Raw genomic sequence first — 23,165 nt, 5'->3', positions numbered from 1 at the left:
ATATAATAGAAAAATAAGAATCTCTACCTAAGAATGTGCTGGGGAGAGGTTAAATAAAACAACGTATGTGAGGCATCTAGCACAGTGTATCGCATGTAGTAAGAATTCCATTGTTGCCAGTAATTATTGTTTCACATGATATTATGCTGGGGTTATTTGCATATATGCAGATCACTCCCATTTGATCATAAATCTCTCAGGGGCAGACACTGAGTACATTCTTTTTTTTTTTTTTTTTTAGGAGCTGGCTGAAAGCCCCTTGGAGGCAAGGACCTTTTCTTTTTTTTTTTTTTTTATATATATATTTTTTTATTCTTATGTTAATCCCCATACATTACATCATTAGTTTTAGATGAAGTGTTCCATGATTCATTGTTTGTGCATAACACCCAGTGCTCCATGCAGAATGTGCCCTCCTCAATACCCACCACCAGGCTAACCCATCCTCCCACCCCCCTCCCCTCTAGAACCCTGTTTGTTTTTCAGAGTCCATTGTCTCTCATGGTTCGTCTACCCCTCCGATTTCCCCCTCTTCATTCTTCCCCTCCCGCTACCTTCTTCTTCTTCTTTTTTTTTCTTAACATATATTGCATTATTTGTTTGAGAGGTACAGATCTGAGATTCAACAGTCTTGCACAATTCACAGCGCTTACCAGAGCACATACCCTCCCCAGTGTCTATCACCCAGTCACCCCATCCCTCCCACCCCACCCCCCACTCCAACAACACTCAGTTTGTTTCCTGCGATTAAGAATTCCTCATATCAGTGAGATCATATGATACATGTCTTTCTCTGTTTGACTTATTTCACTCAACATAATACCCTCCAGTTCCATCCACGGGCAAGGACCTTTTCTTATTCCTCTAGATATTCGTTCCTAGCAAAGGGCCTGGCTCATGGTAAACAATGTAGAAACTATGTTTGTTGAATGAATGAATGAATGAGTGAATGAACCGAGAAATGAAAAACACACTAACATGAAAAGAATGGAAATCGGAGAACAGAGTGTGATTCCATGTGCCTGTTATTTTTGCTTGAAATTAATTCTCAGATCTCTGCTGGGATCTTGGCTGACATACATTTACTGGGGTTGACTAGATTATATAATTGCTGCTTTCTGTCTCTAACCACTGTGATTATGACTCAAGTAGTGGATACATTTACGGTGCTATGTAAATAATAATTATTTTAATTATGGTTTGACCTGCACAATATATTCTAACAACGTAGCTGACTGTGCATTTGTGTATGTGCACTCTCGAGAGTGGTGGAGAAATCTCCTATTATGAAGGTACAAAGGAATCTCCCCTCTATGCACATGGTAATTTTAGAATTATAACATAGAGAAGTACAATACCACTGTAATTATAGCAAGTTTGCAGAAAGAAATGGCTTTGAAATAGTATATAATCTAAGTGTATTGTATTTAGATAATATAAAATTTAATTTTATTGACACTCTTTTATTTTTGGTGCCAGGAAAAAGGGGTAATGGCAATTTTTCAGGCTTCCTGTAAGATTATAGAAGTTCCTTCTAGATTTAAGTGTGATGTAAGCAACATAACTTTTGTAACATGCTCAGTCAAGTGGCTGGCATGTAGTAAGCACTCAGTATCAGATGTTGTCATTTGGCAACAGCATGTGTGTAAGTAAGCATATGATGTAAATGATGCGCTGTATGCATTTTTGGCATGATTTCCAAAAGGAACTCAGATTTGATCCACATGGTACCTGGTAGACCATGATCAACTACAGCAAATGTTATTTTTTGCACTTGAAATGCACAAGGGACCATTTTAGACATTGGATGGAGTGGAGAAAGGTCGGGGCCTCTGGGTCGGACATGAAGATGAATATCATAGTACCTGCTTCTAAGGAATTTACAATGAAATGAAAGAAGCAGATGCTCATGGAATAATAATAGAACTCTAACTGAGCACTTACTACATGCCAGGCACTATTCTAGGAGCTTTGCTCCTACTAACTCTTATAATCCTCACAGATGACATCAATTAAGATGTCACAGATAGCAAGCAGCTGACAAGATCCCAAACTGGGCTGTCTGACCCCAGTCCACACTCCTGACTCCTACCTTAAATTGCCCCCCTAAGGGTGTGATATAGCAGTAATGCAAGTATAATCTTCAGGAAGGGGTAAGAAAACCGCTCTGGGAACATTCCAGCCAAGAGACTGGGAAGCTTCCCCGAGGACTGGCCTTTGAGTTGAATTTTGAAAGACTGGGGGAAAAGAATGTCAAGCAAGAGAGAAGAGCTTCCTAGATCCTTTGACAGCCCCCACAACGCCCTGCAATTCTGGAGTAAATTCCTCCTCTGGGCTCCTACGTCAACTACGGTCCCCTGTCGTAACCCTTAGTACATTTACTGCAATTGCCCCCTTAAATATACACGCTGGAAATCTCTATCTTGAGCACCTAGGAGACCCTCAAGGGTTTACTACTATGATCTACCACTGACTGCTTTTTTTTCTGAAATTAGATATTTTACACCACAAAACGACTACATTTAATTTAAAAATACCACGTGCCCCACAGAACTGCACATTTATATGGTGCAAAGATACATTGAACACACAGCTCATTATTTGAAACATAGTTTTGTGGCTAAATCAGTAGGATGATTGGAGCCAAAGTAAACCTTTTAAATGCATATGTCATGGAGGATGAATGCCTTCCAATTATCTGGAGGTTAATATGGCATTTTAAATGAAAACGACAATAAATCCTACTCTGTTCTCATCTGAATACTTTATTTTTGTATCCTACTCACACACAGAAAATGCTTAGCCTCTCTAGTCCGGTAGGAAAGATACAGTAGTGGTTGTAAGATGGGTGCTACTTGATGGAATAGACAATAGAGGAAAATCAGGTTGGCACAAGGGAGCCTGAATGTATTTAAGAAATGCACAGAATTACCAACTTATAATAATTAATGCATTCTAAAAATTCTTGCCAGAAACACTACTTTACACATTATCAAATTCTGTCCCCATAAATCATAGAATATTTGAAGCATATTCTTTCTTACCCTAAAATTATTGGCTTTAAGATCCAAGCCAGCTGAACCCTATAACCTACAGCACCCCTTAGGAATAATTTAAGCCCTCAGAAAAGGGCATTCCTCTTGGAAGACATTAGGGTTGCTCCTGGGATATGGAAGGCTATTTGATTATTAAAAAATTCATTTCCTAGAATACCCAGACCTTCCAAATCATTTCTTCCTTTAGAAAACCTCTTTGGGTTAACTCTGACTCTGCTTTTTTCCCCAGAGACTCCTTGCTCACAAACAAGCTCTGGGCTGCTTGTCTGAGTGCTGCTGGTTCATCCCTTAGGTCCTCCGCGTGTCCACTTCTGGCCAAGTGTTTTCCAGGCACCCAGGGAAAGACTCCTTCCTTCAGTGGATGTCAAACTCCACATTCAAGGATGATATTGAACATTATTTTACTCATATCTGGAACAGACTAGATTCATTCACTTGCACTTTCAATAAACATTTGTTGAGTGCCCACAAGCACTGTCTTCCAGGCTTAGGGGCTAGAGTAGTTTTCAAAGCAGACAGACTCCCTCTCTTCATGAACTTCATAGTCTAAGGGGAGAAAGGAAAGAAAAAAGAAAGAAAGAAAGAAAGAAAGAAAGAAAGAAAGAAAGAAAGAAAGAAAGAAAGAAAGAAAGGAAGAAAGAAGGAAGAAAAAGAAAAAGAAAGAAAGAAAAGAAAGAAAAACAGAAAAGAAAAGAAAGGAAAAGAAAAGAAAAAGGGAAATATGTAACTACAAACTGTGATAAGTGCTGGGTGATTAGTTCTGTGAAGGGACGCACAGGATGGAGTGGTCAGTGATCACCTCAGGACAGACTTTATATCTGAGATAGGAAGGGTGGGAAAGAGGGTAGGACAGAAGGAACTTTTCCCAGGCTAAGGAAGAAGTGTGTGCAGGTCCAGAGGTGGGAAAGAGCTTGACAGATTTTCATAAGACCAATGTAGGAAGAGGGAGAGAGTGATATAGGGTGACATTGGAGGGGGCGGCAGGGTCAGCTTTGGGAGTCTGGGTTTTGTTTTAAATTCAAGAAGCCATTGAAGGTCATTAAGTAGGAAGTGACATTGATCAGATTTATGAAAGCACACTGTCCATGAGAATGATTAAAATTAAAAAGACAGACAAACATCAAGAGTTGGCAAAGATACAAAGCAAATGGAACATTCATACATTGCCAGTGAGAGCATAAACTGGTACAATTACTTGGGAAACTGGCAGTATCTACTAAAGCATGTACATTCCCATGACCCAGCAATTCCACTCCCAGGTATATTCCCAACAGAAGTGCATTCATAGGCTCACCAAAAGACAGGCATGAGAATGTTTATAGCAGTATTATTGATAGCTAAAAACTGGAAACTATTCGTGTATCCAACAACAATAGAATGGTTAAATAAATTGTGAATTCATACAATGGAATACTCCCCGGAAATTAGAATAAACAAACTACAATGACAGGCAACAATATGGGTGAATTTCATTAACAAAATGCTGACTGGAAGGAGTCAGACCCAGAAGAGTACACCCTGTATAATTCTCTTTATGATTCATATAGAATCTATGATTCAATGATAAAGGTTTTTTTTTTTAAGATTTTATTTATTTATTTGACAGAGACAGAGAAAGAGAGAGCAGGAACACAAGCAGGGGGAGTGGGAGAGGGAGAAGCAGGCTTCCTGCTGAGCAGGGAGCCCAATGTAGGACTTGATCCCAGGACCCTGGGATCATGACCTGAGCCGAAGGCAGCTGCTTAACAACTGAGCCACCCAGGCGCCCTCAATGATAAAGTTTTAAAGCAGGCAAAAACCGATCTATGGTGTTGGAAGTTAGGACGGTGGGCACCCTTGGAAGAGGCTTGTGTAGAAATGGCATGAGAGGACTTCTGGGATACCGGTCAGGAGTGTGTTCATTGTATATAAAATCACTGAATTATACATTATGGTTTGTGTTCTTTTTGTATATATTTTATATTTAAACAATATATATTTGACTTACATAAAAAATTAAGAGTTTACATTTTAGAAAGACCATCCTGATGGCTATGTGGGGAATGGATTGACAGTTGGCAAGAATAGATGTAGAGAAGCAACTGGAAGGTGATTCCTACTGAGAGGAACCTCTTGGCACAATGGGGGGGGGTGCAGTAGAGAGGGAGAGGAAGGGACAGATTTTAAATATTCCTGGAAGATAAAATCAATAAAACTTGTTAATGGCCTGAATACAGGGAGAAAGAACAAAGTATACACCTAGATGGGGGTTTGGGCAACTGAGAGCATGGTAGTGTCATTACCTGAGATGGAAAAGACTAGGGGAGAATCAAGTTTGGGTGAAAACCTATGGTTTGTAAATCAAGGCTTCCCAGCAGCTCCATTGGCACAAGGCTGATCTCAAGGGAAGTGGAGAAGGTTGAAATGACTCAGAACACCTACAGTCTTGCCATACCTGAGATAGATTCTGTGGACAGAAAAAGGGGGAACATTCTCATTCAGAAAGAGATCATTTCTTCCTAGGACTTTACTGTTTGTCTCCAATTCCTCCCCATTCCCTTAGCTCTGGATCTAACAAGGCAACCTCTGCCACCAGGAAGGCGACAAGGATATCCCCACACTTCTCTCTTAGCCAGAAAGTTCCCATTTCTTCCCCTTAGGTCATAGGTACTTGCAATTAAAGAAAAGACTTTTTTGGGGCACCTGGGTGTCTCAGTTGGTTAAGTGTCTGCCTTCAGCTCAGGATGATCTCAGGGTCCTGGGATGGAGCTCCAGGTGAGCTTGGAGTCTGCTTCTCCCTCTCCCTCTGCCTCCCCCGCTCCCCCCCTCCTTCCCCCCCCATGCACGAACGTGCACTCTCTCTCTCACATAAATAAATAAATAAAATCTTTAAAAAAATAAAGACTTTTTCTAGGAATAAAAGTAAAGGAACCCAAATACCAACCACAGAACACAAAGAGGGGAGGAAAATAAGAGTGTGTTCTGAGTTGTCTAGGGTCTGACCCAAACAATGGGGCACTGAGAGCCCATAATGTTGAAGCTGCTGGGTGCAGGCAGAGATGTCACACCAGGGTGAGGCTGGGGAGGCAGCCAGGACCCTTTATGGTGGGCTTTGCAGCCTGTGCCAAGGGTTCTGGAACTTGATCTTTTTGGAGTTGGGATAGTTAGTTGGGGGGCTGTGATCAGTCTGGAAGAGAGATGCTGAGGACTTGAAATAGGGCACTGGAGGCAAGAAGGGAGGAAAGGAAGAGATGGTGCCAAGAAGATCTGGAAGATCAATCTGAAGGTCTTGGGGACTGAACAGATTCAGATGGGGAAGGAGATGGGCTAGTCAAGGGTAACGCCCACGCTGGAGGGACCCTCGGGACTGCGAAATCAACAAATGAGAGAATGCAGGACAAGAGCAGGTTTAGAGAAGTAGCTTGAAATGGATCAGTTGAATCCTGACCTGGTGACAGCCTAAATACTGCTTCTTACAAAAACCCCCTTGCTCCCACCATGTCAAGCCCTATCCCCAGGAACTGAGTGACTGGTGGGCTGCATTTGTTCATATGCTAATGTTTGTTTCTTAATAAATAGATTGTCAGGGCGCCTGGGTGGCTCAGTTGGTTAAGCGACTGCCTTCGACTCAGGTCATGATCCTGGAGTCCCTGGATCGAGTCCCGCATCGGGCTCCCTGCTCAGCGGGGAGTCTGCTTCTCCCTCTGACCCTCACCCCTCTCATGCTCTCTCTCTCATTCTCTCTCTCAAATAAATAAATAAAATCTTTAAGAAAAAAAAATAAATAGATTGTAAACTTCTGGGAAGTAGCTCTCTATTTCTTGTAATTTCTATGGTGTCTCTTCCTGGCTACCTAGCACCCAGCCTTGCACATAGAAGGAATTCAATACGCCTTTTGAATTTTGCGGCATTTATATAGTGTGAACCATAATACTAGAAAAAAAGGTACAGGGGGCGCCTGGGTGGCTCAGTCGGTTAAGCGACTGCCTTTGGCTCAGGTCACGATCCCAGAGTCCTGGGATCGAGTCCCACATCAGGCTCCCAGCTCAGCGGGGAGCCTGCTCCTCCCTCTGACCCTCTCCCCTCTCATGCTGTTTCTCTCTCTCTCTCTCTCAAATAAATAAATAAATAAAATCTTTGAAAGAAAAAACAAAAAGGAACAGGAACATGAAAACCTACCCTGCTCAGATTACAGGAGGAAAAACATATTTTACTTCTGAATTCCTTGATTAGGAACTCTATCCCCATTATATCCACATAAACTATTTCTTTTTTTTTTTTTTAAGATCTTATTTATTTATTTGACAAAGAGACACAGCGAGAGAAGGGACACAAGCAGGGGGGAGTGGAAGAGGGAGAAGCAGGCTTCCCACTAAGCAGGGAGCCCGATGCGGGGCTCAATCCCAGGACCCTGGGATCATGACCTGAGCCGAAAGCAGATGCTTAACGACTGAACCAGCCAGGTGCCCCCCACATAAACTATTTCTAACTGCAAAGAGAATGATGGTGGTGGGGAGACCATTGCTGGAAGCCAGAAGGATGCCCGGTCCCCCCGCCCCAACCTGAGAATGATGGCTTGTATTAATCAGAACCTCTCCTATTCAGTGTGTGTCACTGTCCTTTCGCTCATGGCTGTGAGGGATTTTGGATGAGCTCACATATCCAGAAATACGTTTGGAAGGTGTAAAGTGGCATGGGAGTATTAACTCATGGAAAATGACCTGTACTTCCAGTGGTCTGTCTGGATTCGAAAGTATCAGAATAATTGAAACGTTTTTCATCTGTCCTTTGGGTAACATGTAGACACGGCTGGCCTTTATCCCCTGAATGGTGGGAAGTGCTGGTGGTATGAGGATGAGCTATTTGCCACACAGCTTTAGAATGAAACTTTAAAATGGTCAGGGAGAGGGCTGTGCATTCCAACCAAGCATCTTGGAAGTCTCTGTGCTCAAAGACCAAGTAAGTATTAAGCAACATCCATCAGACAAGCTCTTCCTCAGTCATCCAGGTGGGGTGGAGGCAGGGAACTCTTGACCGGCAAATTCCACTTTCTCAGGTTTTATTGGTGGCTTGAGGGAAAGCAGACAGCACACAGATAGGCAGATAAGATAACCACTATTGAAGTGTGAGTCTATAGGTTCAAATTGTCTTTTATTTGGAAATACACTGAATCTAATTTAAATGCCAGGACAAAACTTAAAGATCCAACTACATAACTATAGACAAATCATTGTTAAAAATATTTTGTTTATTTATTTACTTGAGAGAGAGAGAGAAAGAGAGAGCGCACTCATGAGCAGGGGGAGGGCCAGAGGGAAAGGGAGAAGCAGACTCCACGCTCAGCAGGAGCTCGATCCCAGGACCCTGAGATCATGACCTGAGCCAAGGTCAGACACTTAACCATCTGAACCACCCAGGCACCCCAGACAAGTCATTTTTTAAGTGTGTAGAATAAATGTATAATATGAATTTTTACCTGCAATAAGAGGGTCGTTCAGTAGGCTCGGTATTAGTTACACCATATGAATCACTGATGCTTACCCGGTTTGGGACCTACAGAAACGGCAGTTATATATGCCAGAACTGTCAAATGCACGCCAGAGTCTGTCACCACAAAATTCAGATGACTCACATGGATCTTTGACAGAATTTATGTAAGTTATTCTTTACCTTTTGCATGTGTGAGTCTCGTGTGTCTCTAATTATCACGAGTACTGAAACACAGCTTAAATTTACTTTGTGTGTTTTTACAAATCATGCCTTTGCACCCTTATTTAGCAAAAGATGGGTTTGTAGTAGATAATTAAATGCAAAGACTGGAAGTCATCATAATCTTGCCTGAATTCAACTAAAACGGAAATTGGTATTGGATCTCAATTATTAAAATTCTTCTGGAAGATGTGAGCATATGTCAGTCAAGTGTTACCTGTGTCTGTAATAACATGACCTAACCATAAAAGCATGAGTGTTTCAGTTGGGTAAATCACTCTGGTTCAATTGGCCTTACTGTTCCCAAGTAGAATAATAGGGCTTACCAACAGTAATAATATCAGGTTTTTCACAGGGCTGCCATGGAAAAATCATTTGATAAGAAATATTTTGGGGCGCCTGGGTGGCTCAGTTGTTAAGCGTCTGCCTTCGGCTCAGGTCATGATCCCGGGGTCCTGGGATCAAGCCCTGCATCGGGCTCCCTGCTCTGCGGGAAGCTTGCTTCTCCCTCTCCCACACCCCCTGCTTGTGTTCCCTCTCTCGCTGTGTCTCTCTCTGTCAAATAAATAAATAAAATCTTAAAAAAAGAAAGAAATATTTTCCACGATGCCTGCCCATTTGAGAGCGCTAATTCCATAGGAGAACCTCAGAAAATTCAATATTATAGCTCCACAGTGCAGGTCAGTCTGTCAAAATACTGATTTTGTGGTAATACATGCAAAATGTACTATGATTTTCCTTACCGACAGGTAAAATTTTGTTTTAATGTTTGAGAATTCCAGTCATCAACGCCGACTCGATGTTACAAAACACTGCTATTTGTTATGGGAGCCAAAGCTAGACATTTTAATTTGAGTTGGTCTTAAGTTCAGGTCCTGAGTTAGCTCTTTTAAGTCCCTGGGGAGCCTTCAAATCTGCGCCAGAGTAGCCCACAGAGGAAGGGCTCCCCACCCCTGACCCTGGTGGACAGCATGGCCTCCCTTCTCTCCACTCTGGCCTCTGTGCCTTTGCTTAAACCGTTCCCTCTGCAGGTAACACATCTCTCACCTTTCTTCCAGGGTTATTCTACTCAGTCTTCAGGTCTTAGCTCAGACAGTGCCCCCAGAAAGTCTTTCTCAACCTCTGAGGTTCAGTAAAGTACCCTGATAATGTGCTTTCGCGGCTTTCTATTTATACCTTTATGTTCTCACCTCTCACCGACCTTTTCATGGTGACTCTCCCCAGCACAGAGCCTGACATCTGGTAGGGGATGGTAACTGGCTGTATCTCCTTAGCATCTTCGTTCGCAATTACATCATGAGCCCTCCTCCCCTCCCGCCCTGCACTGACACCCAAACCTTAGTGTTCTGAGGATGTCTTCAGACAGGGTCAGATCTTCGAGACGAGCCTCAAGCTTGTCGAGGGCTGGGCTGGAACTGAACCAGTTTCTAGGGATGACTGGGGATCTTTGGGAAGGGAGAGACCCTAACCTGGCTCCCCTCCAGAGCGTTTGGGAACACGGCTTCTTTTTACACGCTAACGTAGACTTGATGAGTGGACTTAGATTCTGAGCTGGCCTCTAGCGCCCTCTGGTGGTTCAAAGTCACCGCGGGGCAGAGGGAGAACTCAAGGACCGCTCAGGGTTTTTTCTCTTCTTTAATCGGCGTTAGCAGTTTAGACATCTATCTACCAGGCAGTGAAGTCATTGCATAAATACACTTAGGGAGCACTACAATAATTAACCAAATGCACGCACCATAAGGAACTTGGAGCGTCTTGTGGAATCCTTGAAGGGCCGTGGGTTCTTTATTTTGTAGTGCAAACTCTTTTTTTTTTTTTTTTTTTTTTTAAGTAGTGCAAACTCTTAATAGGCTATTTGTGCCCGGTGGATCATTGAAAACGTGCTTTAATCCAAGGCAATCATTCTGTCATTGTCAGCCTGTGAAACATTAGCTCATGAGCTGGGTGACAGCACCCCTTCCCCTTATCTCCGCAAGACTGCTCCACCCCAAGGATGACAGAAGAACCAGATCTGGCATTGGCCTGAGTCTCAGTTATATTCAAATTTCATGATAGGCAATCTCAAGGGAGCTCAAGTGTCTCCTTTGAACAAGGACAATTCCTTAGATGAGTGTGTTCAATCATTCCGTGATTCGCTATCAGCAAATTACAGTTCCTTTGGGGGGCACTAGAAACTATCATTTCTAGAAACAGGAGTGTATGCTTTGCTACCTTTGCAACAGCCCCAAACACAGACTTCTCGTGGTACCTAACTTTTTGAGTGACTTAAAAATCATAGCAAAATATAGCTACGTTCCTCAGAATTGCACGCAGCTTTAAATATCACCTCCTGGGGGAAGATTCCTTGAGGATTTAGAGCAGCTCTGGCTTCCTGTAGTAGCCTCCCGCATCACTAGATGACAGACGGGCTCTTGTCACGTCTGCCATTTAATCAGGGTCTGGGTTTGTTTTCCGTTTGTCTCCTCCCCCCCCCCCCCCCCCCCCCCCCCCCCCCCCCCTCCCCCGGGGGGGGTTTTTTTTTTTTTTGTTCCCCCCCCCCCCCCCCCCGCCCCCGCCCCGAAGCTGAGCTCCATAGTGCAGAGGTCTTGTTTGTTTCGCTACCACAGCATCCCCGAGTCTAGCACAACGCCTGGCACAGGGGGTGTCGAATAAACATTTGTCAACTGACCAATAGAATCCAGCGGGGTAAACGCTAAGGAGATAGGCCACAGATGAAAGCTGATTTTGCTTCCTATTTTAGGGCTTCACTCAAATTATGAGCAGAAGGAGTATATGCTTAAAGACTCAGTGATAGCTGGGTCAAGATTAGCACCCAGAGGCCACGACATGTCTGCAGCTATAGATGTTGGGCAGGGAGAGGAGAAACTCAAGTTCTCTCATTAAATTCCTGAAGCAATCAGAAACCAGCATCTCCTTGCCTCACGGGCCTGCATCTCTCTGCCGAGGGCCTGGTGAAGCTGGCCTAAAATCTGTGAAGGGTTTACCTGCAGGATTGTTCTATTACCTCAAGATATGGGCATGAAGTTTACCTTTCTGAAAGCGTATCTTTAAAGTCCTAAGAATCAAACAAGGTTGTGCATAGGCTGAGGATCTGGAAGCAGCAACGAGAGAGGGCCAGAAGTGTGCAGACTGTAAGAATATGATGAAGGGAAGAACGAGAACGTAATGAAGAACGAAAATAGGAGACCAGGTGAAAGGATGGGGGAGAGCAAACTAATTCATACTTTAAGTTGAATAAGCAGCATGCCTGAATTGAGTGTTGTAAAACACACACACACACACACACACGCTTAGATCCCACAGGGTTACTGTTAATGTGAGTACATTGGCAGGGGGACATCCAAGCCTTGGTAGGCTTACTGGGGATGTCATGCATCTGTGTATGTGTTTCAGCCCTTCTATCCCCAGACAGTTTTCATTTTGGGGCAAAGGTGATTGTGTTTGTAGTTAGAATGAACAAACGCTTTCTGATTTTAGCTGGGCTGCCAGTAACAGAAAAATCCAACATAAGAGTCTTAATGAGATAGAATTTTGTTTTTCCTACATTTTCAAGAAGATAATAGGTAGTCTCTCAGGGTCTGATTGAAGTTTCACAGGTCAGGGATCTTCCATTTATTGCACCATAGTGTATGGTTTCCACTTTCAAGGTTGCCTCATAGTCTAAGATGTCTGCTGAAGCGCCAGTCATAGGTCTGCTTTCCATTCAGCAAAAAGACCAGATTGAGAAGGATGTGCCCCTTACTATTAGGGACACTTGTTGGCAATTGCAACCAAAACTTCTGCTTATATCCCATTGGCCAGGACTTTTCTTCATGACCACATCTAGCTGCAACAGAGATAGAAAAGTTTTGTCCCAGGAAGCAAAAAAAAATCAGAGGCTCAATTACAGAGAAGGAAGGGAGAATGATTACTAGTGGACAAGATGCAATCTTTGTCACTGAAATAATACATTTTTTTTTTTTTTTGGTTCCCCAAGAGTAAGCCCTGCCTCAATCTTTCCAGTGCATGGTGAGGGCTGGGGGTGAGGGATAGAGAGCTAGTACTTGAGTATCCTTAGACAAGGATCTGGCTTCAACCCTACTTGGGTCTTTGGGTGATTTGAATCCAAATGTGGATGCAAACGTATTTTTAAGGGTATGAATGACAGAAACCATAATCTAGTATTGCCAGCCATCTAATAATTAAAGTTCTTACGTCTTCATAGAACGTTGATCACTACTCAAATACAAAACTACCAGATATGTCTAGCTACCATTTATAACGCTGAACTTAGGTAAGTGTAGGAGGCTCTTTAAATTCAACCAACTCCCATATACTCCCCTGTATAGATTCAGAGATGACAGTTGAATATTCAGGCGATAAAGATGATTCATGGCGGTCCTTTCTCAGCCTCTTCTCTGCCCACCGGAAAATGCTGGAGTCACCCGCAATTCTGTTCTGGATTTTTTCTTCATTTGACTCTTGCCTTCCAGAGCTTTTTCAAATGTATCATGTTTAGGAGTGGGCTCATCATTTCATTTTCCTTCCCAAATTTGTGTTCCTTTTGTTCCTTTTGTTCCTCAACTGAGGAACAGCACGGGCTAAGACTCTACTCTCCCTCAGGGCTCACATTCAGCCGAGAAGGATGTGCATTCTACTTTCCCCTTCTGATTCACTTTCTCCAAACCCCCTGCTGTGAACCCTGGGGCCAGGGAAGCATCCTCTCCAGCCAGATTACAGCGGTGGCCTCCCTGCCTCCTGGCATCCTTCAGTCTGATCTGGCCTAAGATTCAACTCTGCTCCAGTCTTGTCCTTCCTTAAACCAATTCTGGTACTTCCCTAGAATCAAGTCCAGACTCTATAGGGCCTGGCCTCCTTCTTGCTCCTCCCCATCTGGTCCTTTCCAAGTTCCAGCCATTCCAAATTTTTTTCACTTCCTCTGATGACCTTGTGCTCTCTCTCACCCCCAAGTCCCCGCATAAGAGATTCCTCTCCAGCTAGACTATTATTTCTCTTAGGTTCAAAGAGAAGATGTCCCTTCCCTCTAAGAAGTCCCGTCTGGCCCCCAAGTTGGGCTAGGCTCCTCATCACTGTGCCCCTCTAAAATATGAGTACAGCACTATAGTGCAACTGTATGTTTCATTGATTGTTTGTTCAACCAGTCTACAAACTCTCTGCAGGCAGGGCTGTATCCTTACCACTTGGCACAGAGTCTTGGGCATCTTTGGCTCAGGAAGAATATACTGTATTGAATTGGAGCTTCTCCCAGCCCAGGCTGGAGTTCCCAGTTGTACACATTCTGGAGAGTTTGGGAAGGTTGTGTGGCCCATGATTCAAGACTATGCCCGGTCTGCCTTCTCTAGCCATCTTCATAAGAGTCTCATAAAGCAATGAGTGTTGTCCCAATGGGTGCCCTCTCAATACTCAGCAGTGAGGCTGCAATGGGGGAAACTTTGGTGGCCAGACAAGAATATTCTAGCAACCTCCCTGAAGGCAAGGACCATATCCATTCTGCTTACTACCATATCACTAATGCCTAACCTAGAGCCCGACACAGGCAGATGCTCAATGAATGTTTCTTGACTCAGTGAATTGACTCTCCAAAGCCGAGAAGAAACTCTGATTGGCACATACCATGAGTTTTTGATGAATTAAAAAATGGAAAAAGAAACTCTTCTAAAACCAAGGTTGTGGGGGGAGGCTGGTGGGGGAGGGAAGCCATGCATGAGGTGCATGCATGGGGACACCTTGCCCCACCAGGTGCATCCTGTCACAGCCCCACAAAACAGCCAAGGGGTTCCCTCACTGATCCTTGCCTCAAGTTCCCCACGCTGAGGCCCCCACCTGCCTTCTTCCTGGCTCTCCAGCAGCCCCTCTGGCTGGTGAAGCCAGGCCTGGTCTTCTCATTTTCAGTCCCTCTCTTTATCCCTCCTGGCTCTGCCTCCTCCTGCTCTCTCCCCTCAGGCTCATTTTCTTAGGAGGGCCTGAGACATTGGGGAGTAATAGCTGAAAATCAAGACAACCCTTCACCCCATCCTTGACTGAGAATATGAAATAGAAAACTGGACTGGCTTTCCCCCAGCTTGTGAGACCAATGCAAGGGCACTGGAGCTGAGTGTGATAGCCATGATGTGCGTGGAAAGTCCTGAAGATGCGAGAGAAGGATCACATTTATTTAGCTCTTTCTTGGGTTTCATAGACCTCATCTCACTTGATCTTCACAATGACCCAGGGACATAAGGCAGACACTGCACCCATTCATGTATGTGGGGAAACGGAGCCTCAGAAACACGACCTGTCTTGACCACATCAGGTGGTACCTGGAGCCAGGACGGGGTTAGGCAGATTGAGGCACTGCTCTATGCAAATTGCTCACCCCCTCTCACTTTGTTTGCTCATCTACTAAATGGGGGTAATCATGCACAACCCACAGGGTTGCCTTGGGGATTAAATAATACACTCACTAAATAATGGGGGCCATATTCAAACTTAGGTAGTATACTTAATGTAATCATGGGACGCAGGTCCCAGTGGCTCTCCACAACGCCTCTGCTGGATTTTTTTTTTTTTTTTTTTTTTAAACATCACAGAGCCTTGCTGTACTCCTGGGACTTCCAGAGGACAAGGCCCTTTCTTCAGTCAGGCTGACCTAAGCGCAGCCAGCCCTCCCAAGCACAGCTGTGTGTTGGAAAGCTGGACGCTCAGGCCCCTAATAAAGAGCAGACCTCCCAATCTCTTCATTCCTCTCCCTCCCCTCACATAGGTTTTCAAATTAAAAGTAACTAAAAGCTAAATCCTAAAGAGAGGGAAAGGGGGGGATAGGAGGCCTCAAAAAAATACCCGGAGATGGAGGAAGTGGGGCTCTCTCCCTAGGAAAAGGGTATCCTAAAATCCAGATTCAGAAGGGGTTCTCTCCTGCCACATCTTTCTCAACTCTGAGGAGTGTAGGCCCACCTGGGCTGGGCTGGGCTGGGCCACAAACAGAGCTCCCAGTCTCTGGTCCTCTGTGTGGTCTGTAAGCAGGCTGCCGGGTTAGGGACCATAGGAGCCTTTGCAGCTGGTCGCCAGCCACAGGGAACTGCTGTCTACTTCTCCCTAGACCCAAATCCCTAGAGAGAAAGACCCAAGGAACCCAGAAGAAAGGCTGCACCCGTAGCTAGCCAGCAACCGCCAAGAAGAGGAGGGGCGCGGGATCCCTGGACAGAGAACTGACATCCCAAGTTACACACGCTAGTCTGGACCCTTCTGGAGCACTCTTCCTCCTCCTTTTTCAAGACTTGGGCCTCTCTGCCTCCTGAGCGTGCAAAGAGGCTCGGAGCAAGCTTCCAAGCCTCTGCTGGGGCAGACCCGAGGCAAGGGCGGAGTCCTCTCTGCTCTCCCCGCGGAGACCCCACATCTGTGCGCCACATCCACACGCCTCCTCCGAGCCTTCCCTAAGAAGTTCCTTTGCCGGGCCCAGGGAGGTGGTTTTTCCAGGCTCAGGCAAGTATTGAAGTGGTGGAGGGAGAAAGGGGTAGTTAGCGCCGTTTTCTTTTGCAAACCCCCAAACGGGTTGCATTTTCAACTTGCGAACCTAGAACTGTGCCCCCATCCCATCAATCTCATTTGGGGAGAAAAAAAAATCACGTTTGTTTAACTGTGATTTGCACAACGAACAGCCTTGATAACGGCTACAAGCCTAAGTCTTCTAAAGCAAAAGGACCTTCTGGATTCTCTTAAGGAAAGCAGGACTGGGGTGGAGCTGTAGAGCAGGGGAGTAGAGAGAGGAAACAAAAACCCAGCTCAGCGGGGAACGCCCACGAAAGCCAAAGGTGTGCGGCCCAGAGCTGCTGCGGAGGTTACGGAGGAGGGGGTCGCCGGCGCGAACCCGGGAGCAGGGCGGGGGAGATTCTGTTTTGTTTTCAGGGACCATTTTGGTTTGGTTGTGCGTAGTCTGCGAGGCCCTTTTTTGATGGCTGGCTCTACTTAATCTCTTTTATACACTCGCACCCAATTTTATGTCGCCTGCGGGCGTGGACGAGCGACGCCACGCCAGAACGGCCGTGCCCCCGACGGCTTTCCCCAGCTTCTCGGCCCAGCTCAACTCGAGAGTCAGGCCTCCTTCCCAGAGGGCCGCAGGCCCCCGCCCCCCGACTCGCGGTTTGGGGAGAAAAGCCTCATTTTTAACCTCATGATGATTCCTTAAGGGAAAAACACAAGAGGTTAAAATAAAAACCCGGTTTGGGCTGGGACCTTCGCACAGCTGCCCACGTCGGCGAAAGTCACCCCTCGGCGCGCACCGGGTGGCCTGGTCCCCCGCGGTGCCAGGGGTCGGAGCCCGGGGAGAGGAGAAAGGACCTCGCAGTCCGCCTTGGCCAGCGGCGCTTCTTGCCCGCGGCGGCTCCAGGACCACCCAGGACCCCGGGAGCCCAAGGAGCAATCTGGAAAGATCTTAGAACAACAGGGGGAAGAGCGCAGCGCGGCTCGCCTCCCCCCTTCCATTCCTTCCCTCCGCCGCCTCCCGGGCTGACTACGCGGCAGACCAGTCCTCTCCCGAAGGCTCGGAAAGGCGGCGGAGGGGGACTGCAAGATTCAAACCCGCCTATGAGCCGTGGGAGGCGCGGGTGGGTGGTGGCTGCGGGGGCCGGACCGGTTTTAAGGCACGAACCGCCTCTTTTCGAGGGCCTCCAGGCCCGAAGTTGCTCCCGAGCACTGGGTTTATTTTGCTTTTGCAGGGGAGGCAGATGTTGACCTCTCTCCATCTTTGCTCGGCCCTGACTCGGCGAAATCATCCCCCCACCCCAACCATTTGCTTCCCTGCGCCACCCCCCACCGGTGCGCTATCCCGGGAGTCAGCATCCCAGTCCTTTAAACCTTCTGGAATGTCACACATGGAAACCTTTAGCAAATGTTTGTTAATGATCATAACAAAAGCATCATTCAAATTAGGCAGGTAATTACTACCAGAAGGACAACTGGGTGCTCACTTGCTCATCCATTCCCCATGCTTCAAACTCACGAGGAGTTACGACCCGAAGACACCCCCGCCCAGCCCGCTTTTCGGGCCACCTTTAAGCATATCTGAAATGAACTGTGAAGTTACCATTTGTGGGCGGAGAGCCCAGGGTTCTGCAGACCCCGGCGCGACGGGGCTGGCAGTTTCCCAGAGCAAAGCAGGCCTTCCTGGGTAGGCTCCCTACCTTGCCTCCTACTCTTTAGGGTATTTGACATAAAAACTTAGATCTCAAGTTTTCTTTATTAATAGCATGAAAGCCAGCACCCGCCTTCTCCTATTATTCCGCAGGCTGATTTTTTTGGGGGGGTCGCGCGTCCCGGTTCATTATCTACAAACATTACGGTATCCTGTTAGCATTCCGAACAAGGGGCTGTTCATATATTTGCCTTCAATGATTTCCTGAAGGAACATGTGGAAGTAATAGTGAGCAGGGCAGTCACCCGAACTGAAGATGCACGAGAGGCGGGCGCGCAGAAGAGCTGGGGGAATGGGGCGCCTAGCCCAGCCCCAGGCGTCTCCCCGAGACTGACACCCCAGGAGCCCATCCCAGTGCAGCCCAGGACCCCACACCTTTCTGTGACCCTCTCCTGCCCTCTGTTTTCTTGTCCACCCTCCGGATGAAGGAGAAAGTTGATGACTGTCCGACGTTCCAGGCTCAACCTGGACGCCGTAGCCCTTCTGAGAGTGTGGAGGTGGAGTGGGGGTGGAGATAAAAAAAATGACCCCTTCCATCCAACAGGAGAACTCAAAATTAGAGAAGGCGGGGAAGGTGAACGCGCTCCCCTCCCCCTCCGTCACTTGGAAGCCCCACTCGGCCTCTTCTGGTTCCTGGAGCGTCAGCGCCCCCTTTCCTTCGCGAGCAGAATCGTTCCCTCCCGGTAGAGTCTCTTGCCGGGCGCTTGGGGCAGAGGATTTGGGGCTCCGCTCAGCCCCAGGGCATCGATAAGGTTCGTCCCTCGCGGCGGGAAGGAGCGCGCGGAGGTGAACCTCCCCTGAACGCGGGGGTGGCAGGTTTGTTGTAGACGATTCTTCAAACGCCCAAGCCTGAGCCTTTTTGTGTGCGTGATAGAAGCCAGGGCAACCTCGCCCAGATTACCCCGAAAACAAAGACACGACAAGATAAGTGGCTCCAGGGGAGTAAAGGTCGTTCTGTCGGAGAACGTTCCAAACCTACGCAGACCCTCGAGTCTTTGTACCGTCTTTCAAACCCATTTTCAAAGCAAAACAAAACAAAACCAAAAACAAAGACCATCATCTTCATATTGGACTCAACAGTTTGCTTAATCCCATTAAAGGATTAGCAACTACCCGGCACTTTCCCTAAAAGACCCCAAGTTGTAAAGACGCAACTGCTTGGAGACCTCTCCGGACAGCCCCCTGTCTAGTTGGGCTAGGAATTTCTACGGAAGAGACATTCTCGATTCCAGATGTATAATCTTTCTGGGCATTAACTGCAATTTCACGAGTTCTTTTTCTTTCTTTCAAAGAGAATGCAAAGCAGTATAGCAGCGTAGGAAAATATCCCCCCTAAATCAGGAGGCAAACTCATTCTGGAAATTATGGGCAATTTGTATTTTCATGAACCTCTTTCCCGGCAGAACATCAGCACCTCCCCCTTCCACCACCCCCACCCCATCTGGTATGCTTCTCCCCGCCCCCCAGTTGTTGTCGAAGTCTGGGGGTTGAGGCTGGACCCCCGATTGAGTAAGAGCAAAAAGCGAAGGCGCAATCTGGATGTGTGGAGATTCAGAGAGCACGGAGTTCGAGAGAACTTTTATTTTGAAGAGGCCAAGGGGGGGGGGGCGCTTCATTTCCTGACAGCTATTTACTTAGAGCAAATGATTAGTTTTAGAAGGATGGACTATAACGTTGAATCAATTACAAAACGCGGTTTTTGAGCCCATTACAGTTGGAGCTAGAAGGAGAAAAACAGAGGAGGGGACTACAGGAGAGGACTGGAAACCGTGGACACTTTTTACTCCCTATGTAGGATTTTCATTACGAATTGACATAGGAGGAGAAGGTAAGAAAGGAGAAAAAAAAATGATTTTTGTTTCTAAGAGAAGTCCCTGATCAGGCCCCTTGGGCTAGAAAAGAAGTAATTTCACTCAAACTTTGGGCGATGAGGAAGAAAATGGAGTTGAATTCCAGCTGTGTGTCCAGAGAGTCATTTATTTTGAATAAACTTCACTTGGAAGAAAGATAACCATAGAGTTAGAAAGGCTAGGGATTAAAAAAAAAACACATTTTCCAGACCTATTTTTAAAAGCAGTGTTTTTCTAACAACTCTGTAGCCTCCCAAAGAAATTGTTTAGGCTTACATTTTTGAGGTTTCTTTTGGGTTTGGGGGTGGTATTCGTGTATACCGGGACGAGCACCAAGTAATGCTGGGAGTGGGGGCAGAGGTGTTTGCCCTCTTCTTGGCAGTAGGTCCTGGAAGGCGACAGGTTTTTAATGAGTATTTTCATTCCTCGCCCGCGGTTTGGCGGGACAGCGCTGCAGCGGGTGGTGTGGAGCGCGGCTGGGGGAGGTGGAGGGAGAAGAGCGCCGAGTGGGGCGCGGAAGGGGTTGCGAGGAGGGGAGGCGTGAAGGGCTCGGCTGGAGAGGGGCGGACCTTGGGTGCCAGCCGGGGGCACATGGCGCCGGCCGAGGGCGCGTAATTACTGGACCGCGCAGAGCGCCGGGTGCGAGCGGGGGCCAGACACAGCACAACCGTGGCTGCTGCAAGACGAGCAGAGGGGGCGCGGACGTGGGCGAGGGTTTGGGGGACTCCCCAGCGGTTTGCGGGATCAGTGAAGTGAGAGGGAGAGCGGGCGCCAGTCCCGCAGTGCGCTGGGGTTGCGCGCCCTAGTGCGGGGGCGAAGGCGGCGCGGGCGGGCAGGCGGTCTGGAGTAATGACAAACACATTTGGCCCCGAGTGAAGAAGTCGCCGTCGCCTCCCATTCCAGCAAGTGGGATTTGAGGAATTTCGTCCTGCGCTCCAAGGGGCCCTCCTTGTGCGCTGTGGTCCCCACCCCCACTCGTCTCCGCGCGCCCCCTTTCCTCGGTGGAATCGTTTCTTTTTTTTTTTTGCAAAGCCCGGGGCTCTACTGCTGCCCAGTCCCGGCCACAGGAAGGAAAGAAGGAAGATCTCCAGAAAAGTGCAGAACTTCTCTTGGGGAAGTTAGGGACGACTCAGAACGGAGAAACTTGGTTCCCAGGTAAGAGAAAGATGGTAGGCGAACGGACCTCACCACCTCCCTCCGGGCACCTGAGCTCAAGACCCCACCCCCCCTTGCGTGTCCCTTTCCTCGCGGGGATGCGTGGCACTCGCCGCCTGCGCTCGCCCTGCGCTGCTTCATCCTCTCTAGTGCCTCTTTCACTCTTTGCGCCGGCCTCCCTGCCTGCTTCGGAGCAGTCTCCTCGCGCCCCTCCTTCCTCCTTCGTCTATCCCCATCCCGGCACTGCCCGGGGAACGGGCGGCGTCCACTTGGCTCGGAAACAAATGGGATCAGCGGTTCTGTTGGGAAAGGGTCGCAGCCAGCTCAGAGCCAGAGGGACCCGAGTACGACAGCCCTAAGGGCCAGGAACCCGACCGCCTGGCCAGGTGTGCGGGAGCTGCCAGTGTCCTGGCCAAGCGTCTCCGACGGGAAGAAGTGTTGGGCTGTCTGTCTGTTGGCTGTGCGTCTTTCCAGCAGCCGGAGCGCCTGTCCCTCTCTCTGCTTCCCTAGCCCTGCTAAGACCTCAGGATTGCAGAACGAGTGCCTGGAAGAACTTGCCACTCACTCCATCTGCCAGGGTGAGAGGCAAACCCGGGCTGGAGAGGGAGCGTGGATGGCCTTTATCAGGTCCGGACTGCCCCGAGCCCGGCCCAGCTGCCTGGAAAAGCCCCGGGCTGCGCCGTGTGGGAAATGGCTTTTTGGCTCCGCAGCCGAATTGCTCAACGTTTTGGACCGACTTGGCTTGCCGCGACCAGAACTAAGCAGCTTTTTAGAGCAGGGAGACATCTGGGGCATACGGGCAGGACAATCAGCCGCACAGCTGCCGGGACTAACACCCCGGAGCCCAGCGAGCGTCCGGGCTGCTGGAGGGCAGGCAGGCAGAGGCACTCCCGGCTTGCGCACCTCATCCGCAGCCCTGGTGGCTCTGGTTTTAACACCCCCCACCCTTTACCCGCTTCTGACCCACTCGGACCCTGGCGCTTCTGCTTTGCTTCTCTTCCCTGTTTTCCTTTCCTCTTGGTTTCCTCCTTCCCTCTTGCTTGCCCTCTTTCCACTCTCCCATGATAAAGGGGCTCTTCCTCTGCTCCCGGACAGGCCTACAGGCGAGGGCCCGTCCATCTTCGCTTTGACACCCTGGTCAGTCCCTGCTTCGAGGCTCTTACACAGTCTTGTTTTTGGTTTGACCCTAGTGTAGCTTGGGTGAGTCCCCACAGCGGGAGGGTGGGGGAGGGGGGAGGCAGAAAGAGGAGGTGAGGGGCTAGGCAGCGGGAAGGAACGGGTAGCTGACCCTCGGACCTTGCACCAGTCCTTAGGTGGACCTAGAGGGACTCGAAGCAGAACCCCGGCTCCCGGCCCCAGGTCTGCTTTCTTCTTGGGGCGCGGACTGGGGAGGGGTGCAGGGGGAGGGGCAACGGGCCGGGCTTTCCAGCTGCAAACGCGTCTGGCGCCGAGGCGGGCCCGTTTTGTGCCTCCTGGGGACCGGCCGTGGGCGGCGCGCAGCGCCTGGACGCGTCCTGCGGACGTGGTGGCCAGCGCCTTCCTGCAGAGTCCAGCGGGTGGGACTCCCTCCGGCCTCCGGGGAGCTGCGACAGGGTTACATGTTGCTGATGGACGAGTGGCAGTTCTGGGGGAAAAGCTAAAGCCTGCTCGGTGATTGAAAGGTGCGGTTCTCAGCGTCCCTTGAGTCTGGCTTCGAGGGGCCCACGCGCAGCATCAGCCGTCGGGGTGCGAGGCGGGGCGGTCCCGCGCGGGATGCAGGCTCCGGGCAAATTGCTTTTCTCTACTGAGCTCTAGTCCGAGCTCTGCCGGTGCATGTCTTTTGCTGAAGTGGCTCTGCGGCATTTCCTTTTGTTTTAAACTAAACAGGGAGCCAGGAATTGGTTGGAAAAATAGATTGGAGTAGCTAAAGAGGACCTCGGATTTGGGGCGCTCCCCTCCCAGCCAACTGCAGTTCTCCCCTTCCCCGAGAAAGGGAAGCGAGGGGCGCTTGTGGGCGCGAGTGTGCGCTGGGCTCCCGGGGTAGAAGCGAGCATCGGGCAGGGGGGCGCAGGGGGAGGCCCGGTTCTTTAAAGACGAGGGGTCGCAGTCTCAGCTCCCCGAGGCCTTCTCTGCCAGCAGCTGCCCGCGGCCGTGTCGCTTTCGGGCCCATAGGAGGCGCTGGCGCGCGACTGTAACCCTAAACCACCCCCCGGCCCCTCTCCCTCCACCCCTCCCGGCCACCTCTCAGGTCTCCGCCGAAAACAATGC

At 48.4% G+C, this 23,165-nt stretch overlaps 1 protein-coding gene across 5 annotated transcripts in view; it reads left to right on the top strand.

Moving 5' to 3' along the window:
- Nucleotides 1-16,186: 16,186 nt before the first annotated feature.
- PDGFRA (platelet derived growth factor receptor alpha) overlaps nucleotides 16,187-23,165 on the top strand; it is a 47,672-nt gene continuing 40,693 nt past the window's right edge. The window contains exons 1-2 of one of the 5 annotated variants that reach the window (XM_035004967.1): nucleotides 19,566-19,741; nucleotides 20,796-20,918. The gene's annotated coding sequence lies outside the window, so the exon portion shown is untranslated. Of the gene's footprint in view, nucleotides 16,206-19,565; nucleotides 19,742-20,795; nucleotides 20,919-21,276; nucleotides 21,497-22,458; nucleotides 22,580-23,165 lie in introns of those variants that run through there. The other 4 variants (XM_035004971.1, XM_035004966.1, XM_035004970.1 and 1 more) reach the window with 4 other exon arrangements.

Source organism: Mirounga leonina, unplaced genomic scaffold (genome assembly GCF_011800145.1).
Source record: "Mirounga leonina isolate KUSES-001 unplaced genomic scaffold, KU_Mleo_1.0 Mir_129, whole genome shotgun sequence".
NCBI classification, from domain to species: Eukaryota; Metazoa; Chordata; class Mammalia; order Carnivora; family Phocidae; genus Mirounga; species Mirounga leonina.
This window is presented reverse-complemented; position numbering and strand designations above follow the sequence as displayed.